The sequence below is a fragment of the Herpailurus yagouaroundi genome, unplaced genomic scaffold (assembly GCF_014898765.1).
Source record: "Herpailurus yagouaroundi ecotype Mexico unplaced genomic scaffold, PumYag 160, whole genome shotgun sequence".
Taxonomy (NCBI): domain Eukaryota; kingdom Metazoa; phylum Chordata; class Mammalia; order Carnivora; family Felidae; genus Herpailurus; species Herpailurus yagouaroundi.
This window is the reverse complement of record NW_024412401.1, coordinates 26,520,844-26,547,096: the sequence shown is the minus strand read 5'-3', so window position 1 is coordinate 26,547,096 and position 26,253 is coordinate 26,520,844. Positions and strand designations below refer to the sequence as shown.

Sequence of the window (26,253 nt, the reverse complement as noted above, 5' to 3'; positions counted from 1 at the left end):
ATCTGTGAATTTGCTCAATTAGTTTCATGTATATTATGCTCTCTTCCACTTCAAAGAAGCTACAAAATGTTAAAAATAAAAATTTAAAAAGGTCCCCAGAGCAGCAGAGACATGGCCTCCACCAGAACTCTCTGACGACTCATAGTCTCAAGTTCTGGATCTGAGCTTCTAGTGTTTTCTTCTGTCAGCATCAGCTTGGCTTCCAGGTTCCCCACACTCTCCTCTTCCAAGGCTTTTGGAGTACAGAGGAATAAAAACTATACCTGTCCACGCATCCCACCTCCCAGATAGAAACAAAAGGTCAAGATGGAGAAACTTTCACACATGGCACTCTCTAGACTCAAAGACCTAATTTGTGATTGTGCTAAAGGTCAGCGCAGGAATAACCAAGTCTTTTTTACTCCAGATGTGACATTCCAGAAATCTCCATATTAGAGTCCCATCCATGGGGGGGGGGGGGGGAGGGGGGCGGGGGGAAGCCACCATCCATAGAAGTAGAAAGGGTATATGAATTCAGTGAAGCCGGCAGAGTACCTTGCCTCACACTGGACCTCTTCCTGCCTTAATTAGCTTCTAGTCACTCCTCTCCTAAATAGCCATCGTCTGTCCCTCTTCCAGTCCCCTTTGTCCCAGTCCTGGACTCCTCAAACGCTGACTCAGTCTCTGCTGTTTCAAAGGGCCATTAGATTTGAGGCGATTCCCAGGTGCTGGCCCGCGCTCTGCGCTCTGAGGCCCCGCCCCAACCGGGCTGGCATTTTTAGGAAATCCTTTTTCTGAGGACCTCTTCCCCCGGACCTAAGAGATACTCAGAACGGTGTCTTTCCACCAGCCAGATTACCAGGCTGCAAAGAATCTCTCCCACGAAAGAGGTTAAAAGGGAAAACGATATTCCCACAAAGAAAAATAACCCAGAATCCTCCACATACTCCACCTGTGTGTGTGTCATAAAACCCCAGGGCAAAAATAAAGCCCCAGCTTCCTCCAGCTGCAGCAGCCGCCACCGCAGCCCCAACCCAGCTCCCAGTGCCGCCGCCTTGGTGTGCGTGAAGACAGCACCTTCCCGGGGGAGGAGAGATCCCGGCGCCCGGCGTTTCCAGGAGGTGATTATGGCGAGCCTTTCAGTAACTCATCATTCAATCCCGCACTGACCCGAGCCTCACCCCGGCGCCTCTGGCACTGGCGCTGAGTGGGAAAGGCAAAGGCTACCCCTGCAGTTCTCCAGGTGTACACCCGCCACACATACACTACGATGCGCCTAGGGTGCGTGGTTGGGGCGGGATTACAGGTGCCCACGCCTGAGGGGAAATCAAAGGCGACGCTTACAGCCGGGGTGAGAAATCCCAACCCCCGCCCGTGCTGGAGGACTTGGCACCAGCTACCTGCAGGGCGCCCCCGCCCGCACGCCGGCTCCCGTCGCAGCCACGAAGGCAGCCAGGAGGGTGGAACCGGACGGAGGGAGCCTCCACGCCCCCTTTGTCTCCACGTTTCCCAAATGACAGGGGAGGAAAGTTTACGAGCAGGGAGGGTGTAGCTTTCTGCTGGGTCCATCTGACACCTCGCAGGAGGCGACCCTTCCCGGGGTCGCCCTCTCCCCCTGTTACGTCCCGGGCGCCGCCTTCTTCTGCACCTGGAAACCCGCAAGCCGGGTTTGGGCCACCTGCTCCGCCGAGTCCGGCCGGGAGCCTGGCCCCCGCCGCCCCGGCGTCCCGGAGCCGCTCGAGGCTGCGGGCGCCCCACTCACCTCTCGTGGCGGAGCGTCCTCCCGCGCGCCCTACTGGGCAGTCCCGCTGCTGGAGGCGAGGTGCATTCAGTCGGCGGCCAGAGACACGCTCCCCAGGCTCTGCTGCATTCCGCCTGCGTGGGAGAGAGAGCGCGCGGCGCGGGCGTGTACGAGTGTGTGTTTGTGCGAGTGTGTGTGTGTATGTGTGAGTGCGGGTGTGTGAGTGTGTGCGCGCACGCGTGGGGGGGGGGCGCGGGATCACAGATCCTCCTCTGCGCACATCCCGCGCTCTGCCTCCTCCTCCGCCTCCTCTTCGCGCTGCCGCTAGCAGAGGGTCCAGGTTTCAGGATCTCCTGTTTGTTTAATGAAAGGAAGGAGCAAAAGGCTGGCGGGGAGGGGGTAGCGGTGGGGGGGGGGGGGGAGGGCACCGGGCTGCGCATGCTCAGAGAGGGACCTCGAGCGCTCACTCGGAGCGCAGGCAGAGGGAGGCGAGCGAGCTGCGGGTTGAAGCGGGCAAGACTGCGCCCACCCGAGCAGCAGGGGGCTCGGCGGGGTTCCCGGAAGGCAGCCGGGAAACCCGACCGCAAAGGTGCGCCGCGCGCGGGAACTCCCTGCGCCTGCGGTGAGGGAAGCCGGTGGCGGGATCCCGACCCATCCTCGGAGACAGCTTCAGGAACCGCTAACGCCGGGTTCTCGTCTCCGAGTGTGTGCAGTGCTTGCGCCGGGGTTCCTGGCAGCGCTCTCCTGCCTCTGTGCCGCGGGGGACCGTGGTGGTCTCCCCCGAGGTCCAGAAGGAACCACAGGCAGCAGGTCGCACCCTGAACTGAAGTGAGTTTCCAGGTCTGTGTTTCTTCCTTCCCCTCCCAACTTCACTCTGAAGAGCAGAAAAAGGCAACTGTCTATTCGAGTCCCAAAACAGGTTTGATGGGGCCAGGGTGGGGAAGGTACACAAAAACCCTCTTCCAAAGAACAAAGCACGGGTAGGAGGAGGAGGAGTCTCCTAGGGCTCCATATTCAGCCTCCGTTGGTGATAAGGCTAGAAGGAGGAGACATTTGCCCTATTCAAGAAGGCCAAAAGAACAATAGCTCCATTGTCCCCCTTTCCTCCAGTGGCAAAGCATTCTTCCTGAGTGGGAATTCTGGCTACTTGGTAAAGTGGAAGAAGTGTCAACACGAAGAGAGTCCAGTGAGAGAACCTGAGCCCTCTAGGGCCATGGCATGGTAACCTGAGGCCAGGGGAGAGGCTGGGCGAGAGGCTTTTCGGGTGGAGTGGAAACTCTTCTTGGGTGAGACTGTTCTAAGAGCAAAACAAGCCAGTTGGTTAGGACCCATTCAAGAGCTTCCATTTTCAACCTCCTTCCTGTTTAATCCGCCCCCCCCCCCTTTTCTCTCCTACAGAAGAAAAGACATCCCAAGCAGGGAACTCCTTATAAATATATTATTACCTCCTGTTTATTCATTTTTGGTCTCTCCAGAAAAGGACTACATTTTGGTCATCCCAGCTTTGGAGGGACAGAAGACAGTCTACTCTGTGCAAGTCTTTTCCAAGCTTTCATTAAAGATCACCTCTGAGCATTTCTATGAAGCCTGAGTGAGCAGATGCCTACTTGCTGAACTCTGACCCCTGTCTCATTCATCTTCCCAAAAATAATGCCAAGTGACACTAGAACAGCAGGACAATTAGATCTAACCCTAGAGCACACCCAGAGGAGAGAAAACAGCATGTCTAAATACCACCAACAAAAGCAAAGTTTAGGAGAAGACAGGAAGGAAGGAAGGAAGGAAGGAAGGAAGGAAGGAAGGAAGGAAGGAAGGAAGGGGAGAAAGGGAAAGTTCTTTAAAAGTGAAAGTGCCCTGAGTGTTAGTGGCTGATTCCTTCTCTCAATAGCTCTTTTCAAAGGAATAGAATTGCAGCATCTCTTTGCTAAAAGACCAGTGAGTCTGAGTCTCTATCCACTAGGTAGGGGAAGAGATCGGGTTATCCTGAAAAGCAGCAGTCTTTATAATGAACCACCCACAATATTTGGGGCTCCTACTTCTATGCCTGCTTTTCTCAGGCCTTCCCCTTTGGCACCAGGCTTCTTGGAAGACATTTAAGACAGATCTGTCTTGTTACCACATTCCCAGCAGAGCACTGAACACAGTCCCCTGGAATTTCAGGGTGTTAGCACTGGCAAAGCCCTGAGGCAGGAAGGCTATTCTCCCTACGCTGGCACTATATAAGCACCAGGTGAGTGAGGGCTCTGAATCCAAGAAGTGGGTGGGACCTGGAACAGAGAGGCTGGGCTGAAGCAGGTGGAGGTCTCAACTTTGCTGTTCTCTCAGTAGAGATGGTACTAGAAACTTCCCCCTACAATGGTAAAGTGTCCAGGGCTGCTTGGCCAAGAAGCACACTCTCCTTTATCTAAGGCTGGCCTTGGGTGAGGAGGATAGGGACACTACTCCCTTTGATGCTCAGGGACACTGTGTCACAATCTCAAAGCTCCAACAAAGTCAAGAGTGAAGGAGACTTTACAAGTTGGAATTGCAAATAAAGTGGAATCCATTCATGGTGCTGCTATATAAGAGGGTGAACCAGCAGTTCTAGAAGAGATTTTTACTGTTTGGAGAGGTTAGGGGAAGCACAGGGAACAATGAATGCATGATGTACATAAAACACTTAACAGTGTTTAGTGCTTAGCGAGCTCTCCATAACTTGCAGCTATTATTATTTTTGTTTTAACATTTTCATTATTATGGTTTTTTTTAAAGGCTGAGGAAAATTTTTACCCTAAGCTTAAACAAATAAAACAGATGAAAGCCAAACTGCCTTCCAATTTTCCTTCTGGCTTCCTCCATCACCCCCTCACACATCACCCTGCTCACTTATGTATTCAAATCCATGAAATGAAAAGCGTGCTGTAAAACTGTGTGGCAGTGGGAATGGTGACTAACCCCAACCCTCACCCCTCCACACTCAGATCTAGACAGCAAGTGTGGGGCAGCACTGTTTTTCAGTAATATGCCTCAAGCACTTTTTGCCACTCACATCTCTCAGAGATGAAGGACTCTTCCCACTTAGCAGTCAGGGGCTCCTGCTGCAACACCCCACCTACATTGGCTCATCAAGCTTTGCATTTTTCACTTTTTTTTTTTTTTTTTTTGCCTTCCTTCTAATTTTAGCAATCTAATGTGTTACTCCTCCTAGGTAACAGAATGCCCGAAGCCAATTAATATGCACACATCTGCAGATGGTTTTGAGAGAAATTAATGGTAAGATTGTCAGTGGCTCCTGTATTCAGGTATTTTCAGTGTTCCTTAAATTCAGATTTTAGATGTAGCTTTCATCCCCCTACCTAGTGGACAACCCCTAAACTGTGCACCTCTATCCACCAACAAACAAACACATCTAATGGCCTTACCTCATATATCAGCAAAATAACCCAGTATTGTTGCCCAACTATGTATAAAATTATATTTTTTAAAAAGAGCTAGCTATGAAATAGAACTGGCTGTTCAAAACATGGTTTCAATACAAAAAATGTTAGAATTAATAAAAACCAGTAACAGATGCAATGTTTGAGCACAAAACTCTCCAAAGTTATAGATGCTATAGGGATGTCTTGGTTCTTTTTCTTAAAAAAACAAAAAAACTTCCTTTAATGTTTTGGTTATTTTTGAGAGAGAGACAGAGTGTGAGTGCGGGAGGGGACAGAGAGAGAGGGAGACTCAGAATCCAAAGCAGGTTCCAGGCTCTGATGTGTCAGCACAGAGCCTGATGTGGGGCTCCAAGTCACAAACTGTGAGATCATGACCTGAGCTGAAGTCAGACACTTAGCCAACTGAGTCACCCAGTTGCCCCTATGATGTCTCAGTTCTTAAAAAATTATATGAAAGTTAATTCCATGAGGTTACATATTGCTGAAATAACGTAACAACTCTGCGGTGATGCAGTATATGCATAAATTCTGCTCTTAATATTTTCTAATACTTACAAAACACGCCATTTCCACTTGAATTGTTCTACCTATAATTTTAATTTTTTAAAATACCACCTTAATAAGACAAATAGATTTATCATTTTTTCTTCTTGGAGAAATTTCATATACATAGCAATCTTTTCTTGTTCAGTAAAAATGCCAAGCATTTTTGGTAGGGGCTAAACTAGTGATTTATCATTATAAGGATCAAAATGTTTCCATGAATATCAAAAACTATGGCAAAACTTAATGATTCAACAAGTCCATACATTATGCTGTGCTCACCAGTGTAGCTACCATTTACCACCACACAAGGCGATTACAATATGTCATGCCTATGCTGTACCTTTTATTCCCATGATTTCTTCATTCCATAACTGGAAGCCTTGTATCTCCCTCTCCTTATCACTCATTTTGCCCATATGCCCACCCCTACCCCTCTGGCCACCATCAACTTGTTCTCTATATTTATGGGCCTGTTTCTGCTTTTTGTTTATTTGTTTTGTTTTTTAGATTCCACATATAAGTGAAATAATATGATATTTGTCTTTCTCTGTGTGACTTATTTCACTTAGCATAATGCTCTCTAGGTCCATCGAGGTTGTCACAAATGGCAAGATCTCATTCTTTTTCATGGCTGAGTAATATTCCGCTGTATATGTGGTACACCTGAAACTAATATACCTTGTGTGTCAACTATACTAAAAAAAAAAAGTGGGGGGGGGGAAGAAGCCAATGTTTATTTGACTTTATTGGAGGTATAATTTAAATTTAGAAATTGTATATTTTTAAGGTTGAGAAAAAACTATCATAAAACCATCCCCGTAATCTTATTGTCACTGTTGACATGTTAAGTCCTCTTTTTATGTCTGACTTGCCCCCACTTAGGTTGGTTGTGAGCCATTCGAGGGCAGAGGTTTATTTCTTTTTATGGTCCTGGTAACTCATGAAAGTAAGCAAGTGGTATATGTTCAGTAAATGTTTAAAGAGTGAGTGAATAAATACATAGCCAAAAATAAATTTCTGCTGCTGACAGGTTGACTTTGAAAAAGACTCCCAAGTACCATGACACTTGGTATTCCTCATAAATGATGAAGTCAATAGATACTATTTTTTAAGGTTTTGTATATGTGATTATCTAAAACTGGAAGTTGGATGAGAAAGGCAAAACAGGTTTCTACAGAGAGTTTTTATCTCCTTGGAAATATATAAATCAAGCCCATTCTGATTTTTCTGGTTCAGAAAAAGGATGCATTTTGGCTCAAAGTGCAGTCTGATTCAGAGGATAGCGTCGTCCTGGCCGACCTAATCTAGCCAGAATAATGTTCTAATTTATTTAACTTTTCACCTAAGTAAGATGAATAGTTGAGACAATAATGGTTAGAGTTCTTTTTCTCTTCAAAAGACATCATCCAAAAAGTAAACAAGGACTGCCCCCAGGCTCCCTCTCCAGCACTTCTATTATTACTGTCTTGGGTGAGAGGGGCCAGTAAGAAGTTGACTCTGCTTTCATGGATGGGAATTTGGGGATAGGGAGCAGGGGTGGTGGTGGTAGTTGAAACTATAAAAGGTCTCAGCTCCAATCACAACTACCCCGATCCAGAGGTAGAAGAATGGAAGGGCCAGGTGATTGGTGTCATGTTTATGTTTCCTGTTTCATTCATGCACCCAGTACAAGAGTTTCTTGAGAATGATCTCCGCGAGAAGGAGAGATCCCAAGACAGAAGCTGCAGTCTTTTATAACCTAGTCTCAGAAGACCGTGCCATCACTTGTGCTACATTCTAACAATCACACAGACCAGCCCAGGTGTTCTCCTCAGATTATCTTCATTTGAGGGTACCCTGTGTTTCTTGCTGAGACCCCTGATATAGATTTCAGGAATCTTTTCTTAATTGTGGACTCATCTTACCCACACTGAACCTAATGCTTGTTGCTACTTCATCTGCTGTGATTTCTGGGTTCCCCCATGTAACATGTATTCTAGGCTACTACCTCATATGGCCCAGCCCCAAGGGTCTATGCACATTTGTGACTGGAAATCCTGCCTAGTTCTCCACATCCCCACAAGTGAGACCCAGACACCTATCACTGATTCCCCTTCTCTTTGGTTCCACCCCTGGTGCCACACTTGTTATCTCTTCTTAGAAACATCACCAGGAATTGTTAGACTCGTGACTCCACCTGCCTCGTACTTCACATGTTGTAAATATTCCACTGCTGGGATCTTCTGTCTGCTGACTCTACTCAATCCAGGAAGGGCCAGTCTGCCAGAGCCCATCTATTTCTCTTCCTCAGTCTGTCCCATGTTGCCAACATGGAACCCTTCACTCTCAATAATATTAATCTTTAAAATTACTTTTAGATTACTCAAACATCACTTATTAATAGTCTAGCCCTGGGACCAACAAGCTGATTCCATAAAGAACCAGATAGCATATATTTTAGGCTTTGTGGGCCATGCAGTCTCTGTCACAACTACTCAACTCTGCAGCCACAGACAATGCATAAAAGGAGAATGGCTGTGTTCCAATTTCTTTCTCTCTTTTACAAAAACAGGTGGTGTGCTGGATTTGGCCCACTAGCTATAGTTTGCCAGCCCTGAATCTAATTCTTCATTTTCTGCCCTTCACCTCTGTCACCACCAATGTGTTTGTTAGAAAGAACCTGAAGAATCCTGCCTTCTGTTCTGCCCATAGGAAAATAATGAAAACCATTTAATTGGTGCAGGAAATCTTAATCATTGTCAGTTTAGGGACTCCTTGTCAGTGTGGCTTTCCCACTATTTTAAGAATTAAGGAAATTATTTTTCAGAAAATTATTTTTTCCTTTTCTGTAAAAAGAGTTGGCTATGTTTTTTCCACATGGAACTGTGGCAGCAATAGCAACTATACTATTTTTAGCCTAACACTGACTTGTGTAGCCCTAGAAGTTTAATGAGAGGAATATTTTAAAGGAAAATGGGTAAAAAAAAAAATAGTGTGAGCACAATATTCCTGCCTGTTAAAATAGGGCAGGTAAATATATTCTAATTATAACTAGCACCTTAAGAAAACTGCCACTCTAAAGATAAACTCAACCCCAATAAAAAAAGAACACATTCTTACATAGGTCCCAATATAGGAGCAATGCCTCTACTGAGCTGAACTCACAAATTTGGCTGCTGGCTGAGCATTTTTACACATTCAGCCCAAAGTTATGAAATTCAGCCTAACTAAAAATTTCACTTCCTCAAAGAAATCTACAAATTCAATGTAATTCCTATCTGTATTAGTTTGCTGGGGCCACAGGCAAGGATGTGGAGAAATTAGAACCCTTGTGCACTACTGGTGGGAACATAAAATGGTGCAGCCACTACAGAAAGCAGTATGGCAAAAAATTAAAAATAAAATTATCATACTATCCAGCAATTCCACTTTTGGGTATATACATGGGTAACATAGCAGGTAAGACATATTCTTTATTTTATTTAAGCAATACGTGTTAAGTGTTTGGTGCCAATGTAATTGGAGAATTTGAGGTCAAGAATCCGAGATAGGACTCTGAGGAACTTATGCCTATAGTCTGATTGTGTATTTATGTTATTTTTTTTAATTTTTAAATTTTTTTAATTTATTATTTGGGAGAGAGAGACAGAGAGAGAGAGAATCCCAGGCAGGCTCCACGCTCAGCACAGAGCCTGACACAGGGCTCAATCCCACAACCCTGGGGTCATGACCTGAGCCGAAATCAAGAGTTGGATGCTGAACTGACCTGGGTGAATGAGCCACCCAGGTGCCCCAATGTAAGTTATTTTTAATTTATTAAGTGCATTTGATAAAATAATAATTCCATGAAAAGTATAAAGGAAATGCCTTGAGGGCTTGGCTAGAAACAATGTTAAGGTGTTAATGGAATAGTACAGTATAACATGGAAATTTTATTTCAACCATCTAACTTTGATGTTGATACGAGTTATGACATGAAGTTGTTTGAGGAAACTTTTTTTTTTTTAACGTTTATTATTTTTGGGACAGAGAGAGACAGAGCATGAATGGGGGAGGGGCAGAGAGAGAGGGAGACACAGAATCGGAAACAGGCTCCAGGCTCCGAGCCATCAGCCCAGAGCCTGACGCGGGGCTCGAACTCACGGACCGCGAGATCGTGACCTGGCTGAAGTCGGACGCTTAACCGACTGCGCCACCCAGGCGCCCCTAGGAAACTTTTTAAGAGTATGTCTCTTAGGCCTTGGAATCCATCCCATCCCTCTTGTAACTGGTAAATGATACATTAACCCAGCAAAGTGCCTAAACCACTCTTCTGACTAGGAAAACTCAGAAAAATTACTGAACTATATACCAAATTATACAACTGTACTATATTATCTTTTCATAAAATACCAATGATAATTAACATCACCATCACTGTCATCAGCACATAATTTTCATGAGAATCCATTGCCTTTAGTCTACATAGCTTGTAATTTTGGCTTGCAGTATTCTCTCTTTTACCAGTAATGGTATCCCTATTTCCTCTAACAAACCACCATTCTTCAACCACTAATCCTTGTACTTTAGGGATATGAAAGCTCTCCCACTTCCAAGCACGGGCATAGATCCAACCCTGTTAATCAGAATCTCCCATTGCCCTAGACTTGTGGGGTCTCAGAGATGGAAAAAGATCCAAACAAGGAAAATTAGATTAAAATCCAGGACTTTTGCTAACAGGAAAGAAAATGTCTCCTTTTACCGGGATTGTAAGCATTTAAAATGCTCTAATCCTAGGAATGCCAGGAGAGAGGACTTTATATGATTTTGAACTGCTGAGTATCACTTTTCAAGGGCTTTTCAGTTACTTGAGCAAATAATTCATTTTTGCTTAAGTCATTTTGAATTAGGTTTTCATTCCCTGGCCCCATTGCAAATGTCTTTATAGATACATTAATTTTTGAATCTCTTTAAGGATAATAATGACAGACAAAAGGGAAAGCTAGCAAAGGATAGAACAGTGTTTAAAGGATATATGTGGTCACACTATGACTGATTTCTAGCCCTGAACATTTTAGGCAGTCTTCCACCCATGAGCATACATCTTGTATGTCCTCTTCCCCTTTTCTGAATTTCCAGATTCAAAGGCTGGCACCCTTCAAGGCTGACATCCACTGTTAGACAGATGGAGCTGAAGGGGGCAAGGCAGAGGCCAGGCAGACCCTGCCAACTCATTTGGCCTCAGGCCCAGCCCTACTCTATAACCACCACGGCTGTCAATATCCAACTAAGGCTGGTCTGAGTTCTCCTTACTGTCAGCTTCTCTAGGTTCCTGAAGATGATAGTGGTGTTGGAAGCTCCTTGCTCCGCCCAGGTCTGGTGGGTACATGTGCCAATCACAGCTTGTGTAGTCAGATAGGTGTCCACTGGCACTAAGGCAGGATGAAGCTGCCTCCCACCCTAGAGGCTCCTGCACCACAGGGTAGTCAGGAAAAGTGCCTGGAACAGCTGTCATCCCTCTGACTGCCAGTCTGATCTGACTGGCTTGGTGGGTGTTCCCTCCTTCCTCACAGCTCCCAAAGTTGTTCAGTTCATAAGCAACCCCTTCCCAGAGAAAATGGAATGTTCTTGTTTGTCCCCCTCCCGAGGTCCATCTTCTACTCTGCATCTAGAAGTGATCTAAAATGTAAGCTGACCATGTCACTCACTGGTTTAAGCCTTCATTGCCTTTCTGTGGACTGGTACTTAAGGTCCTTCAATGAGCTTGACAAAGACTTCGTATATATCAGTCCCACATCTTATCACAACCCACCCAAACCTTGTCTACTCCCATCCATTCCCAGAGTGTCAAGTATTCTGGCCCTGGTACCTCTTACATAGCACTCTAACTTTCCCCATCATGTCTTCCTGACTCTTATTTGTCCTTCAAGTGTCAGCTCAGACACCCCTCATCCAAAAAGCCGCCTTTGAATCCCCCAAGGTGGGAGGGAGGAAGTAAAGCACCCTCCTCTGTGTTCTCATAGTGCCCACACTTTACCTCTAGACTAGCACTCTTCATACTATATTGTAATTACACTTGTGACTCCCTCTATAACCTGGGAGCAAACTGAAGATAGAGGGAGTTATGTCTTTTTCCTGGTATATAATAGGTACTTACCTTGTGTTTGTTGAATTAATAAATGGCATGTGACTACCTGTGCTTCTCTAATAGAATTAGGGCATAAAACATGGTAGTAAATCCCTGATTCTTTTTTTTTAATGTTTATTTTTTTAAATACAATTTATTGTCAAGTTAGCTAACATACAGTATATACAGTGTGCTCTTTGCTTTGGGAGTAGATTCCCATGATTCATCGCTTACATACAACACCCAGTGCTCTTCCCAGCAAATGCCCTCCTCAGTGCCCATCACCCATTCCCCCCACCCCCTGCCCATCAACCCTTAGTTCACTCTCTGTATTTAAGAGTCTCTTACAGTTTGCCTCCCTGTCGGTTTGAAATGATTTCCCTCCTCCCTTCCCCTATGGTTCTCTGTTAAGTTTCTCAAATTCCACATATGAGTGAAAACATATGATATCTGTCTTTCTCTGACTGACTTATTTCATTTAGCATAATACCTCCAGTTCCATCCACATCGTTGCAAATGGCAAGATTTCATTCTTTCTCATTGCCAAGTAGTATTCCAGTGTATATATAAACCACATTTTCTTTATCTGTTCATCGGTTGATGGACATAAGTTGGGCTCCTTCCATAATTTGGCTATTGTTGAAAGTGCTGCTGTAAACATTGGGGTACATGTTCCTCCATGTACCTATACAGCACTCCTGTATCCTTTGGATAAATTACTAGTGTTGCTATTGCTGGTCATAGGAGATTCTATTTTTAATTTTTTGAGGAACCTCCACACTGTTTTCCAGAGAGGCTGCACCAGTTTGCATTCCCACCAACCGTGTAAGAGGATTCCCATTTCTCCATATCCTCGCCAGCATCTGTAGTTTCCTGATTTGTTCATTTTAACCACTCTGACCAGTGTGAAGTGGTTTCTCAGTGTGGTTTTGATTTGTATTTCCCTGATGATAAGTGATGTTGAGCATCTTTTCATGTGTCTGTTGGTCATCTGAAAATATTCTTTGGAAAAGTGTCTATTCATGTCTTCTGCCCATTCTTCACTGGATTATTTGTTTTTCAGGTGTTGACTTTGATAAGTTCTTTATAGATTTTGGATACTAACCCTTTATCTGATGTGTCATTTGCAAATATCTTCTCCCATTCTCTTGGTTGCCTTTTAGTTTTGTTAATTGTTTCCTTTGCTGTGCAGAAGCTTTTTATCTTGATGAGGTCCCAACAGTTCATTTTTGCTTTTATTTATTTTGCTTTTATTTTATTTATTTTATTTACTTGGAGATGGGTCAAGTAAGAAGTTGCTGCGGCTGAGGTCAAAGAGGTTGTTGCCTGTTTTCTCCTGTAGGGTTTTGATGATTTCCTGTCTCACATGTAGGTCCTTCATCCATTTGAGTCTATTTTTTGTGTATGGTGTAAGAGAGTGGTCCAGTTTCATTCTTCTGCATGTTACTGGCCAGCTATCCCTGCACCAATTGCTAAAGAGACTGTCTTTTTTCCGTTGGATATTCTTTCCTGCTTTGTCAAAGATTAGTTGGCCATACACTTGTGGGTCCAATTCTGGGTTCTCTATGCTATTCCATTGGTCTATGTGTCTGTTTTTGTGCCACTAACATGCTGTCTTGATGATTATAGCTTTGTAGTAGAGGCTGAAGTCCAGGATTGTGATGCCTCCCACTTTGGTTTTCTTTTCCAACATTATTTTGGCTATGCGGGGTCTTTTGTGGGATTCATTCCTGGGCTGCAGGGCTGGTTCAATATTCACAAATCAATCAATGTGATATATCGCATTAATAGAAGAAAGGATAAGAACTATATGATACTGTCAATAGATGCAGAAAACGCATTTGACAAAATACAGCATACTTTCTTAATAAAAACCCTCAAGAAAGTCATGTTAGAAGGAACCTTAACATCATAAAAGCCACATATGAAAGGCCTATAGCTAATATCATCCTCAATGGGCAAAAACTGAGAGCTTTCCCTCTGAGATCAGGAACACGGCAGGGATGTCCACTCTCACCATTGTTGTTTAACATAGTGTTGGAAGTCCTAGCCCCAGCAATCAGACAACAAGATGAAATAAAAGGCATCCAGATTGGCCAAGAAGAAGTCGTCAAACTTTTACTTTTTGCAGATGATAGTATACTCTACATGGAAAACCCAAAAGACTCCACCAAAAATCTGGTAAATGCCTAATTCTTAATGGGTGTTTCATCTCAGGAAGAATGTTACTACCTCCTGCTCATCCATTAGAGTACCTGATTCAAAGTGAATGTGGCTTATGTGTGCCCAGATGTACAGAAAGCAGGAAGATTCTCTCTACTTTTTCTCCACCTGTTACTAGGTCTAATAGAAAAAAAATCTCTTGGCTCTGGAGCACCCCATCAGCACTTCTACTGAACTATCACTTTTAACTCTGTGCCCACTCCCCAAACAGCAGTTTATCATGCATGTGTACGGAGCACCAGGGAACACAGCTCTGCTTTGGCACATCAGTGGTGCCAATACCCTCACATATTCAGTGTCTGCTGTGCCACCTCATGCCTGCATTAACGAGTGTCAGCAGTATTGAGGGCAGTGGGACTTCAGCACCACCTGCAATGCTGGCTGAATATACTGGTTTTGTCATAAAGATCAGCATCTGTGCCAGTAATGGTGGACATCAGCAGCAGTTGCTATACTGAGGCTCCCTCTTCCAGTATAATGGTTTTCCTCTGCCAGGAGCCAGAATAAAATAGGAAAATCGTTGTTTCTATATGGTAGAGAAGATGTTTTCATCTATACTTGTGATCCCATTTGATATACCAGAGGAATGCAGTTTGTTTTCAATGAGACCATTTCCTCTAAATTGGTATGGCCTAAAATAACATTACAAACTCTATGGACTGCACTGAAATAGAGTCCCAAACCCTAAGTTTAAATCTTGGTTGTGCTCTTTATTTCTCACACTGGCATTGGGTACAGTCCTTCTCAGCCTGAGAGTCATATCATCTACAAAACTGATAAAGTCCCCCTTACTGGATTAGATAGCATCATCTGTATCAGCGCTCTGCAAAAGTGGAGTGTGATCAGCAGCCGCTGTCCACAACATGGTGCTTTATATGTAGAAGGTGCTCAATAAATATTTGTTGAATCAAAGTACAAGAGAGCTATCTCTAGCTCTGAACACAGCACTAAAATGTTGCCAGGATAAATTGATAAATCCTTGCTTTCTCCACTTCATGTCATTCTCAGTTTGAGGGAAAGGAGTGACATTTTCTAGATGGTTTGTAGCTGGGTGGGAAAATATACAGGACCCGAGTCTTCATTTCAGTGAAAAAGGTGCCCTCGAGTTTCTGAAGCATTAATCACACTTCCTGGATATCCTTAGAAATTCCCACAGTCCCATAAAGTTCTGCTTCACACACCCTGAGGAAGTTGAGGGGTGAAGAAGCTGCAGCAAGGGGTTAGCTGGATTCTCCCTTGATTGCTTTGCTAGTTGTGGGTGATGGAAGCATTCAGCATCATCAAGAGTTACCAAATAAAAGCCACACACAGCTTCAAGACCCACTATGAACAGAAAAGGGCAGTCTTGGCTAATTAGCCCTCAACAGATGCCTTGCTAGCAGTGCCTCAAATGATGGTAGTCATGATTCAAGTAAAACAGGAATTGGCAAACTCAAAAAGTCTGTCAAGTAAGCAGTAAGAATAATTGGGGAAATTTGGGTATAGATGCAGATATAGACTCCAAAGTGGAAGGGCCTAGTGTGGACCAGAATGTGTGCCCTTTTAAAGGAAGCAGATGATGGCTGTCATTTAGGAAAGGGGTAAAGTGTTATCAGTTCTCTGTTTTTCAAGAGAAGCTGAAAATCAGGTTTTATGTGGAATCTTTGATTTTTTTTAAGTTAAAACCTTTTTGGAAATGCAAACAAAGAAACCCTGCATTGACCAAGAAATGACATCTATGAGCAGGATTCAATCCCTGGCCAGCCAGTGTGCATCTTCTAACCTAGAGCTTCTCTATTACTCCTCAGAAATTTCTTACTTTAATGCGGGTCACAGGCTACACAAGGGCACATCCTACAGCATGTAATGACTGGATTATGCTATAGTCACTAAGAAAATATGAGGTGCATTAGGACCTAAAGAAAGGAGCAGTGATATTATAGAGTATGATTTCTTGTGAAGCAGGGGCAGTAAGGTGAGTGAGGGGGTAAAGGCTTTCCTATGCAGCTCAAAAATCTCAGAAGCATGTACACACACACACACACACACACACACACACACACACACACACACATTAGACCTAGATGACATTACATAGGTAAAAATATATGCAGTGAATTCAATAGAGAAGTACTGTAGATGAATGGAAAGAGCATCACGCTAGGAAACAGACTCCTTAATAACTGCAATTCACCTAGCTTGGCTTTCTCGTCTATAAAATGGTGGTGAAAATAATGCTCTCTCTTTCTAAGAAATTCAGTGGATTCAAAGAGATATGTTTGGCATCTGGCATAGTGTCTAGCAGATTATTATTATTATTATTATTGTTGTTGTTGTTGTTGTTATTATTATTATTATTATTGAAGCTAAGCCCCATGAAGACATAGACTTTCCCTTCAATACACATTTCATACCACCTAACAGACCCAAAGTGTATCCTCACAAATGTCATCTATGGTGAGTTGGTTCTGTGGGTTTTGCACATTGCTAATAAAGACAAGTTTATTGGGATTAGTCTGAGAGGACTGGTTTGGAAAATTCAGTTGTACTTCTGCCTCCCGCAGCTTCTCTCATAATTCTCCACTGGGATGGGGGTGAGGAGCAGCAGGGCACCTCCTCAGTAGCAGAACTCTTTGCCAATAATGAAGTCCTTTCCATAGTGAAAAATTCAGCAGCAAAATGAGGCTATCACCATTTTTTACTGTAGTTGACATATTTCACTTCACCATTGCCTGAACAAGATCTTTGTAAAAATGGAGAAACAAACACTTAATGACATTCTCCAAAGGAGTCTGATGTATATCTGGGGTCTGATTGGCTCCAGTTGAGTAGATGGAGGCTGCTTGGGAGCAGCTCTGAATTTGTCAGCCTGTCCACCTGTCAATTTCAATGTGCATTTACTCAGACTTCCTGTCAGTCTTCAAGGCTGGTCTATTTGAATGACTGGTGTATACAGATGAGCTATCATAAAATGGGCAACACATATAAATGTCTGCAAGTAAAAAATTAAAACAAAAGACTGGCCACCAGCCATGTATATTCATCAAGGGGAATAAACTAGCCTCATAGGCAACGTTTGATGAGGTGCTCATTTCTTACTGCCTCACTTCAGACATTTGGATGATTGTGTTAAGAACTATAGGAGTTATTGGGGCGCCTGGGTGGCGCAGTCGGTTAAGCGTCCGACTTCAGCCAGGTCACGATCTCGCGGTCCGTGAGTTCGAGCCCCGCGTCAGGCTCTGGGCTGATGGCTCAGAGCCTGGAGCCTGTTTCCGATTCTGTGTCTCCCTCTCTCTCTGCCCCTCCCCCGTTCATGCTCTGTCTCTCTCTGTCCCAAAAAATAAATAAACGTTGAAAAAAAAATTTAAAAAAAAAGAACTATAGGAGTTATCAATGAGAAGACACAGTATTTTAGTGGGGAGAAATAGATTTCTTCCCACCTATGTTTTGACAAATATTGAAATTTAGCTTTCCATTCTAGGGGCTACAACTTCCAATTTAACATATTAATAGAAGGCTTCTTTTGGAAAATAGATAGAAACCTATTGTTACAGATTGAATTGAGTCCTCCAAAAGTTCCTATGTGGAAGTTCTAACCCCCAGTCCCTCAGAATGTGACTGTATTTGGAAATAGGATCATTGCAAATGTAATTAGTTCCCATAAGGTCATACTAGAGTAGGGTGGACCCCTAGTCCAATATGACTAATGTCCTTATACAAAGAGAAAACAGATGCAGATAAGTCCACGCAGAAAGAATGCAATATGAAAATCGGAGTTACGCTGTTACAAGCCTAGGAACTACCAAAAGCTAGGAGAGATGTCTAAAACAGGTCCTTCCCTAGTGGCTCTCAGAGGAAGTATGGCCCTTCTGGCATCTTGTTTTCAGACTTCTAGATTTAGAACTATGGAACAATAAATTTCTGTTGTTCTAAGGCATTCAGTTTACGGTACTTGGTTATGACAGCCTTAGCAAACTAACACATCACCAAACCAATAAATTAGATTTTGGCCAATGGACTATAATTGGGAATCTGGATAAATAAAAGAAGTTATTTGAGTCATACTATAAAGTTTCTCCCATAATGCCATAATTTGTATTATTTTGTTATACATTTATATGTGATGTTCATGTTGAAAGACAGTTATTAAAAGTGTTAATAAAATACAAATGTGGGGGCCTGGGTGGCGCAGTTGGTTAAGCGTCCGACTTCAGCCAGGTCACGATCTCACGGTCCGTGTGTTCGAGCCCCGCGTCGGGCTCTGGGCTGATGGCTCGGAGCCTGGAGCCTGTTTCTGATTCTGTGTCTCCCTCTCTCTCTGCCCCTCCCCCGTTCATGCTCTGTCTCTCTCTGTCCCAAAAATAAATAAACGTTGAAAAAAAAAATACAAATGGAAAGAGAGTACCAATATCATAGAAGATAGAGAAAAGGCCATATATTACCTACAAGAATTAATGAAATTTCTGTAGCTGAGTCTCAGACTTTTTCAGTTATTTTCTAATAGCCTGAGCAAAATGCAAAAGATGGAAGGATCATACCACAGAAAAGAGAGAAAATTCATCAGTTTCTCAGAGACACAAAGTTTTGGTTGATATTTTATTATTTTGTAATTTATTACTATTACTTCTATTACTAAAATGATTAGATGAGCTCTAAAATAAAGCCAAATAGTAGTTTTTACTTACTAGGGGAAGCATAGCTCATGCCATTCATTAGTAAAGAAATTCCAGTGTGGATTATATATACCTCTTGAGGACCTTCTGCCCACTTAGCTATTTCTCAGTAAACTTCTAATTTAAATTTTTTGGTGGGTGGGGGAGAGCATGCACAAGAGTGGGAGAGGGGAGAGGGAGAGAGAGAATCCTAACCATCCTAACCAGGCTCCACACCCAGAGCTGAGCTCGAGGAGAGGCTCAACGCAAGGGTTGGTCTCACAACTGTGGGATCATGAGCCAAAAACAAGAGTTGGTTGCTCAACTTACTCTGAGTAAACTTTTATTTCTTTTATTTATTTATTTTTAAGTAGGCTCCATGCCCAGCCTGGGGCCCAATGGAGGGCTTGAACTCATAACCATGAGATCAAGACCTGAGCTGAGATAAAGAGCCAGACATTTAACCAACTGAGCCACCTAGGTATCCCACTCAGCAAACTTTTATTAATCCATGTCCTACTTAGTTCCTATTCACTTTCAACAATATTAATTTAATTTAGTAATTAAATTAATACAAATGCTTTAAATACAACTGCCTTTAAAATGTGGGGAGGGGCGCCTGGGTGGCGCAGTCGGTTAAGCGTCCGACTTCAGCCAGGTCACGATCTCGCGGTCTGTGAGTTCAAGCCCCGCATCGGGCTCTGGGCTGATGGCTCAGAGCCTGGAGCCTGTTTCCGATTCTGTGTCTCCCTCTCTCTCTGCTCCTCCCCCGTTCATGCTCTGTCTCTCTCTGCCCCAAAAATAAATAAACGTTGAAAAAAAAATTAAAAAAATAAAATAAAATAAAAATAAAATAAAATAAAATGTGGGGAAATACAAGTAGTTTTATTTATTTATTTTTGACGGTACATATTTTATTTTATTATTTTTAATTTTAATCCCAGCATAACTAACATACAATGTTATTTTAGTTTTAGATGTACAATATAGTGTTTCACCAATTCTATACATTACTCAGTGTTCATCACAATAAGTATACTCTTAGTCCCCTTCACCTACATTACCCATCCCCCCAGGCAAAATACATTTTATACATAGTGTTAGCATATAAAATCAGAAATTAATTTTTGAACAATTATCACCATGATCTCCTTCTGTGATAATATTTAAAAAATTATCACTTTGCCTTAGCGCCAATCTGTGGAAAATGGGAAGAATAAGACTTCATTTGAGTATGTATTTGGATGAATGTTTCCTCTCTCTTGTTCCAGTCAAGGCTTATATAACTCTGTCTGGACCTACACTGACATCAGCATGTATGATACAGGAGAGACAGGCAGGGAATGGTTAATGTCCAATGTGTAACAGGCATGATGGGGAAGTTTCCTAAATGTATTCTAAAAGGAAATGTAAAGAAAAGGACCTTCAATTTTCCACTGTATCGGACCATACTTGGTTTCACAGGACACATAGCTCCCCTCCTGGAGCTGCTATGTGCCCAGATAAAGGAGATAATGTCAGACAATTCATTTCTAAACAAACATTACCCCTAAAGAAAGCAATAAAAAGACAATTTATACTTTCTACTTCTTATTGTGTCAATTTTAGCTAAGATGAATTTTTATAGTGAATTTTCATTTCACTGAAGTTTTAAATTTATTGGCATAAAAGTGTCCATACTATCTCAATTCATAGCTCAAAATCACGTTTTCTAAGAATTTTTAAGGCTTACTCCACTGGCTTCTGGAATCTAGAAAAGTCTGATAAAAATCCAATTGCTATTCCTCTGTAGGAAATACATTTCCCTACTATTAAATGAAATTAAACTTTTCTTTTAATTATTGTCCTGAAACTTGGTGTGGTTCTTTTTTATACTAATATTACTTGTCTCTTTGAGAGACTTTTCTACTTAAAATTTTGTTTTTGTTCAGCTGTATAGAATGCTGTCTTATCCTTCTTTTGATAATTGATCTCCATTCTATTGTCTCATTTAGGTATATCGAAATTCTATATAATATTCCTTTTAACTTAACTTTCTCATGCTTTCTATTTTTTTTTTTTTTTGTCTTTTGATAATAAATTCTAGGAGAATTTCTCAGCTAATTCTTTTAGTTCTATACTTCACTCTAGCTAAATCCATTCTCCCAGTCCAGTATTCTACCTTTTGATTGATTTTACTTTTTAAATTTTGACCATGTCATTTATTTATTTTTTTTTTAACATTTATTTATTTTGGGGACAGAGAGAGACAGAGCATGAACGGGGGAGGGGCAGAGAGAGAGGGAGACACAGAATTGGAAACAGGCTCCAGGCTCTGAGCCATCAGCCCAGAGCCCGACGCGGGGCTCGAACTCACGGACCGCGAGATCGTGACCTGGCTGAAGTCGGATGCTTAACCGACTGCGCCACCCAGGCGCCCCTGTCATTTATTTTTAAAATCTCTAATTGGGTCCTTTTAATAACTGCTTATCTTCATACGTCTACCTATGAAAATATTATGTATATAGATATATTTATATATCTATTTATAAAATATATGTATATGTATATATATGTGTGTGTCTGTATATATATATATATATATATATATATATATTTTTTCTATATGTATATAGAAACAATACACACACACACACACACATATAAAAGTATTTTCTCCATTGTTCTTGTTTCTTTGGTATTCTTCTTTCAGTTGAATTTAATGCTTATCTTTTATGGTACTGTTTTTTCTCAAACATTTGGTGATTCTTGGTTGTGTGCTTTCTACATAATTTATCATCTTTATTCATTTATTTGCAGATACTCTTGGTATATAGTGCCTGCTTCTTGTAAAGATGTTGAAGGGGAAGGCTATACTACAGGATACAGTGTGTCAATAGTGTTTCTTCTGGGTTTCCCTAGCTAAAGGAGTGATGCTGTGTCTCTAGCTCAGTTAACCACATTTCCTAATTGATCCCACAAATACATCTGCTTCCCTTGCTCAACATAAATTGGTAGTGGAACAAGAACCAACCTGCTAAGTAGCTCTGAACGCTGTTCCCCGATCACCTAGGACTCCTCCAATTCCTTTTGCCCATTGTTTCTAAGTTTGAAGTACCCCCAGAGGCACACAAATCTTCCTTCTCTTGTGTGTTTTCTCCATCTATTCAGGGCCATATTTCTTATTATTTAATTATCTCTAGTCTAGAGACACATTTTCCTGTTTGTTAGCATTCTGTGGATTTATTTTTTTATACATATATTTCATTTCAATCATTCTATAGATTTGGGTAGGGAATGCATGCCTATGACTGAGCTTAGTCCAGTGTCATGGTGCAGGTCCCCAAAAACTTTTTTTTTAATTTTTTTAATCTTTATTTATTTTTGAGGGAGAGACAGTGTGTGAGCAGGGGAGGAGCAAAGAGAGAGGGAGGCACAGAATCCGAAGCAGGCTCCAGGCTCTGAGCTGTCAGCACAGAGCCCGATGCAGGGCTCAAACCCACGAACTGTGAGATCATGACCTGAGCCAAAGTTGGACGCTTAACTGACTGAGCCACCCAGGTGCCCCCAAAAACCTATCTTTTAGTGATCCTAACTGTTCTACTCTCACAGTAGAGCTGAAAATTTAATACTGGCAAATAAAAATTCCAACATCTAAGGGAAATAAAACACTCACTTTCATTTTTGTACATTGTTTTTGAATGGTTCCTTCACATTATAGCAATATGTTAAACACTAAGTTTCTATCATAGAAGGAAAAAGAATCTGTGTGTTTCAATATGTATTTCTTAAATATTTCACCCTTCTCTCTGTGGAAGCATAACAACATGGAATCATTGTATTTTTGTGAAAATTTTAAAAGCCCACACCCAGTAAATATTTGGTTTTTATATTTTTATTTAGGTGTAATTGAAATAAAAATGCACAGATATTAAAGGTTTGGTTCAATATATTATGACAAATGTATACACCCACATAACCACCACCCCAAATCAGATATATTGCCATCATGCTCATGACATTCCTGCAATCAACCCCAACCCCCCACCACACTTCTACAGATTAGTTTCACCAGTTTTTGGATGTCATATAAATGGAATCATTCATTATATACTTTTATGTGACTTTTGCTTAATGTGATGATTTGGGGATTTATCTAAATTGTTGTATGTCTTATAGTTTGTTATTTTTAATTGCTAAATACTAGTCAATTGAATGAATATACTGTAATGTGTTTGTCCATTCTCTTAGATGGGCAGTTGGATTGTGTCTGGTTTGGAACTATTAAAAAATATATTTCTATGAATAATCTTGTACAAGTCTTTTGTGAGCATTTATTTCCTTTTCTCTTGAATAAATTCCTACAAATGAAGTTGCTGAATCCTAGGACATATATATGTTTAACTTTACTATAAACTTTCAAACAATTCTCCAGAATAATTGTACTGTTTTATATTCTTACTAGCAAATATTTTTGTTGCTCCATATTGTCACCAACATCTGAAGTTGTCAGTCTTTCTTATTAAGGCATTTTAATGGATATGAATGATACAAGCCCTTCATTGTACATATATGCTGTGGGGTTTTTTTCCCAATTAGTGGTTGGTGTACTTTATTTCCTTAATGGTATCTTTTGATGAGCAGCAATTTTTGATTAGGCAAAATAAAATTCATCAAAAATTTTTCATATCAGTGCTTTTGTGTTTTTACCAAAAAATGTTGCCTACTTTGCAATTGTAAAGATATTTTCTTGTGCTTTCTTTTAGAAGATTTAGGAGTTTGGGTTTTACTTTTAAATAAATAAATAAATAAATAATCTCCATTAAATTGACTTGGCACCTTGGTCAAACATCAATGACTGAGGCACCTGCGTGGCTCAGTGGTTGAGTGTCTGACTTCAACTCAGGTAATGATCTGCAGTTTGTGAGTTCAAGCCCCACATGAGGCTTGCTGCTGTCAGCCTGTCAGCATAGAGCCTACTTTGGATCCTCTGTCCCCACCCCACCCCTGCTCTCTGCCTCTCCCCCACCTGTGCTCTCTCAAAAATAAACAATTTTTTTTTAATTTTTTTTTCAACGTTTATTTATTTTTGGGACAGAGAGAGACAGAGCATGAACGGGGGAGGGGCAGAGAGAGAGGGAGACACAGAATCGGAAACAGGCTCCAGGCTCTGAGCCATCAGCCCAGAGCCCGACGCGGGGCTCGAACTCACGGACCGCGAGATCGTGACCTGGCTGAAGTCGGATGTTTAACCGACTGCGCCACCCAGGCGCCCCAAAAATAAACAAATATTTTAAAAAATCAATGAACTATTCACGTGTAAGGTTATTTTTAGACTCTCTCTTTATACCAATATCATGTTGTTTTAATTATTCTTACTTTCTGGTAATGGTAAGTCTTAAAGTCAAGAAATATAAGTTCTCTAATTTTTCACTCCTGAAATATAAAAACATACTTATTTCATATTGATATCGTATTCTTTAGTCTTGCTAAATTTATTAATTTTAGTTAGTTGTTTTTTCGACAAAGAACAGTTTTATTTATTTATATCTATGCCATTCATTTCTTTTAATTGCCTTGTTGCACTGGCTAGTATCTCTTGTACAATGCTGAATAGATGTGGGTAGAGTGAACATCCTTTTCTTGTTTCAGTTTTAGAAGAAAGAGGGCTTAATGTTTCACAATTAAGTACAGTGTTATCTGCAAAATGTTAAAAGATACTCTTTATCAGCTTGAGAATTTTTTTATTCCTAGTTTGCTAAGAATTTTAGCCTGGGGAATGTTAAATTTTGTCAAACAGTTTTTCTACTATATCTACTGTGATAATTTTAAGGTACCTTTTTATTTATCTTTTTTAATTTATCTTTTATTCTTTCCATGAGGTATATTACATTGGTTGAATTTTTAATATAAAACCAACTTTGCATTCCCAGAATAAGCACCACAATCTCCTGGTATATTATCTTTTTTTTTTTTTACATTTATTTATTTTCGAGAGACAGAGAGAGACAGAGCATGAGCAGGGAAGGGGCAGAGAGAGGGAGACACAGAATCAGAAGCAGGTTCCAGGCTCCGAGCTGTCAGCACAGAGTCCGAAGCAGGGCTAGAACCCAGGACCGTGAGATCATGACCTGAGCTGAAGTCGGATGCTCAACCAACTGAGCCACCCAGGTGCCCCTGTATTATCTTTTAAAAAATATTTCTAAACTGAATTTGCTAGTATTTTATGATTGTTTTCATCTATATTCATAGCAAATGTTAATTTAGAAAATTCAAACTTACCTAAATAGGGTTTCAAAAGAGTCATTCCTTTTCATTTTTCTTTTTCCGCCTTTTCCTATAAATCTTACAAGTATAACATATCAAGATAATTTTATTACTTTTTCTATTTTTATTTTTTTTTTCAACATTTATTTATTTTTGGGACAGAGAGAGACAGAGCATGAACGGGCGAGGGGCAGAGAGAGAGGGAGACACAGAATCGGAAACAGGCTCCAGGCTCTGAGCCATCAGCCCAGAGCCCGACGCGGGGCTCGAACTCACGGACCGCGAGATCGTGACCTGGCTGAAGTCGGACGCTTAACCGACTGCGCCACCCAGGCGCCCCGCTTTTTCTATTTTTAAAAATGACCCTTAGGTTCATATTCTTTTTCTTATTGTTAACATTTACTGGATATTTATCATGTGCCAAGTGTTGTGCTAAGTACTTTACCTTATTATTGCATTATCTCATTTAATTCTTCAAACAATTCTCCTTGGTAGCTATTATCAGCCTCCCAATTTTATAAATAAGGAAAATGATACTGAGAGGCATTAAATATATTACCCAAGATCATAAGTGATAAAGTTTGAATTTAAACCAATATTTTCATGATTTTAGAAACATATAATCACCATACTATTTTACCTCCCAGCATCATCCAGGAACTTAGGAAAAATACCTATTGAATATATTACCTCCCAGGTAAGAGTAAATAACAGGTATATTGACTTTGTATGGTTTCCTTAAAAAAAAAAAAAAAATACCACAAATTTGGTAGATTAAAAGAATAGAAACTTATTCTCTCACATTTCTGTAGACCAGAAGTCCAAAATCAAAGTGTCAGGGGGGCCACACTCCATTTGGAGGCTTCAGGATAGAGTCTACTCCTTGTGTCTTCTGGTGCCTGGTGGCTATCGGCTTTCCTTAGCTTGTGGCAGCATTTCTCTCTGATCCACCTTCACATCATCCTCTCTGTGTGTATGTGACTTCCACATTCTGTCTCAAATCTCCCTCTGCCTCTCTTTTGTAAAAATGTGTGTGACTACATTTACGACCAGGTAATCCAGGATAAACTCTTGCCTCTCGATATCCTTCACTTAACCATATCTTTTGTCACCTAAGGTAATATTCAATCTTTCGCCCAATAAGGTAATATTCACAGGTTCTGGGAAATAGAAAGTGAATTTATTTTTTTAGGGGGAGGACATTTTTTTCATCCTGCTACAACAGGGCAGTCATAGTTCAAAATACCACACTTTCCAGATTAAACACATTGACTCATTGGATTACCTAGGCCGGTTCTTCTGCTCAGTTCTACAAATGCTCAGTCTGTAAAATCAGGATTGTATCATTTAATTTTTTCCTACTTCATGGGCATTTGAATAAAT

At 41.4% G+C, this 26,253-nt stretch overlaps 1 protein-coding gene across 2 annotated transcripts in view; it reads right to left on the bottom strand.

Moving 5' to 3' along the window:
- Positions 1 to 26,253, bottom strand: part of PLPPR1 (phospholipid phosphatase related 1) — a 326,239-nt gene that overhangs the window by 276,870 nt on the left and 23,116 nt on the right. The window contains exon 1 of one of the 2 annotated variants that reach the window (XM_040481835.1): positions 1,742 to 2,101. The exons of the other annotated variant lie outside the window; for it this stretch is intronic. The gene's annotated coding sequence lies outside the window, so the exon portion shown is untranslated. Of the gene's footprint in view, positions 1 to 1,741; positions 2,102 to 26,253 lie in introns of those variants that run through there. 2 annotated transcript variants of the gene reach the window in all.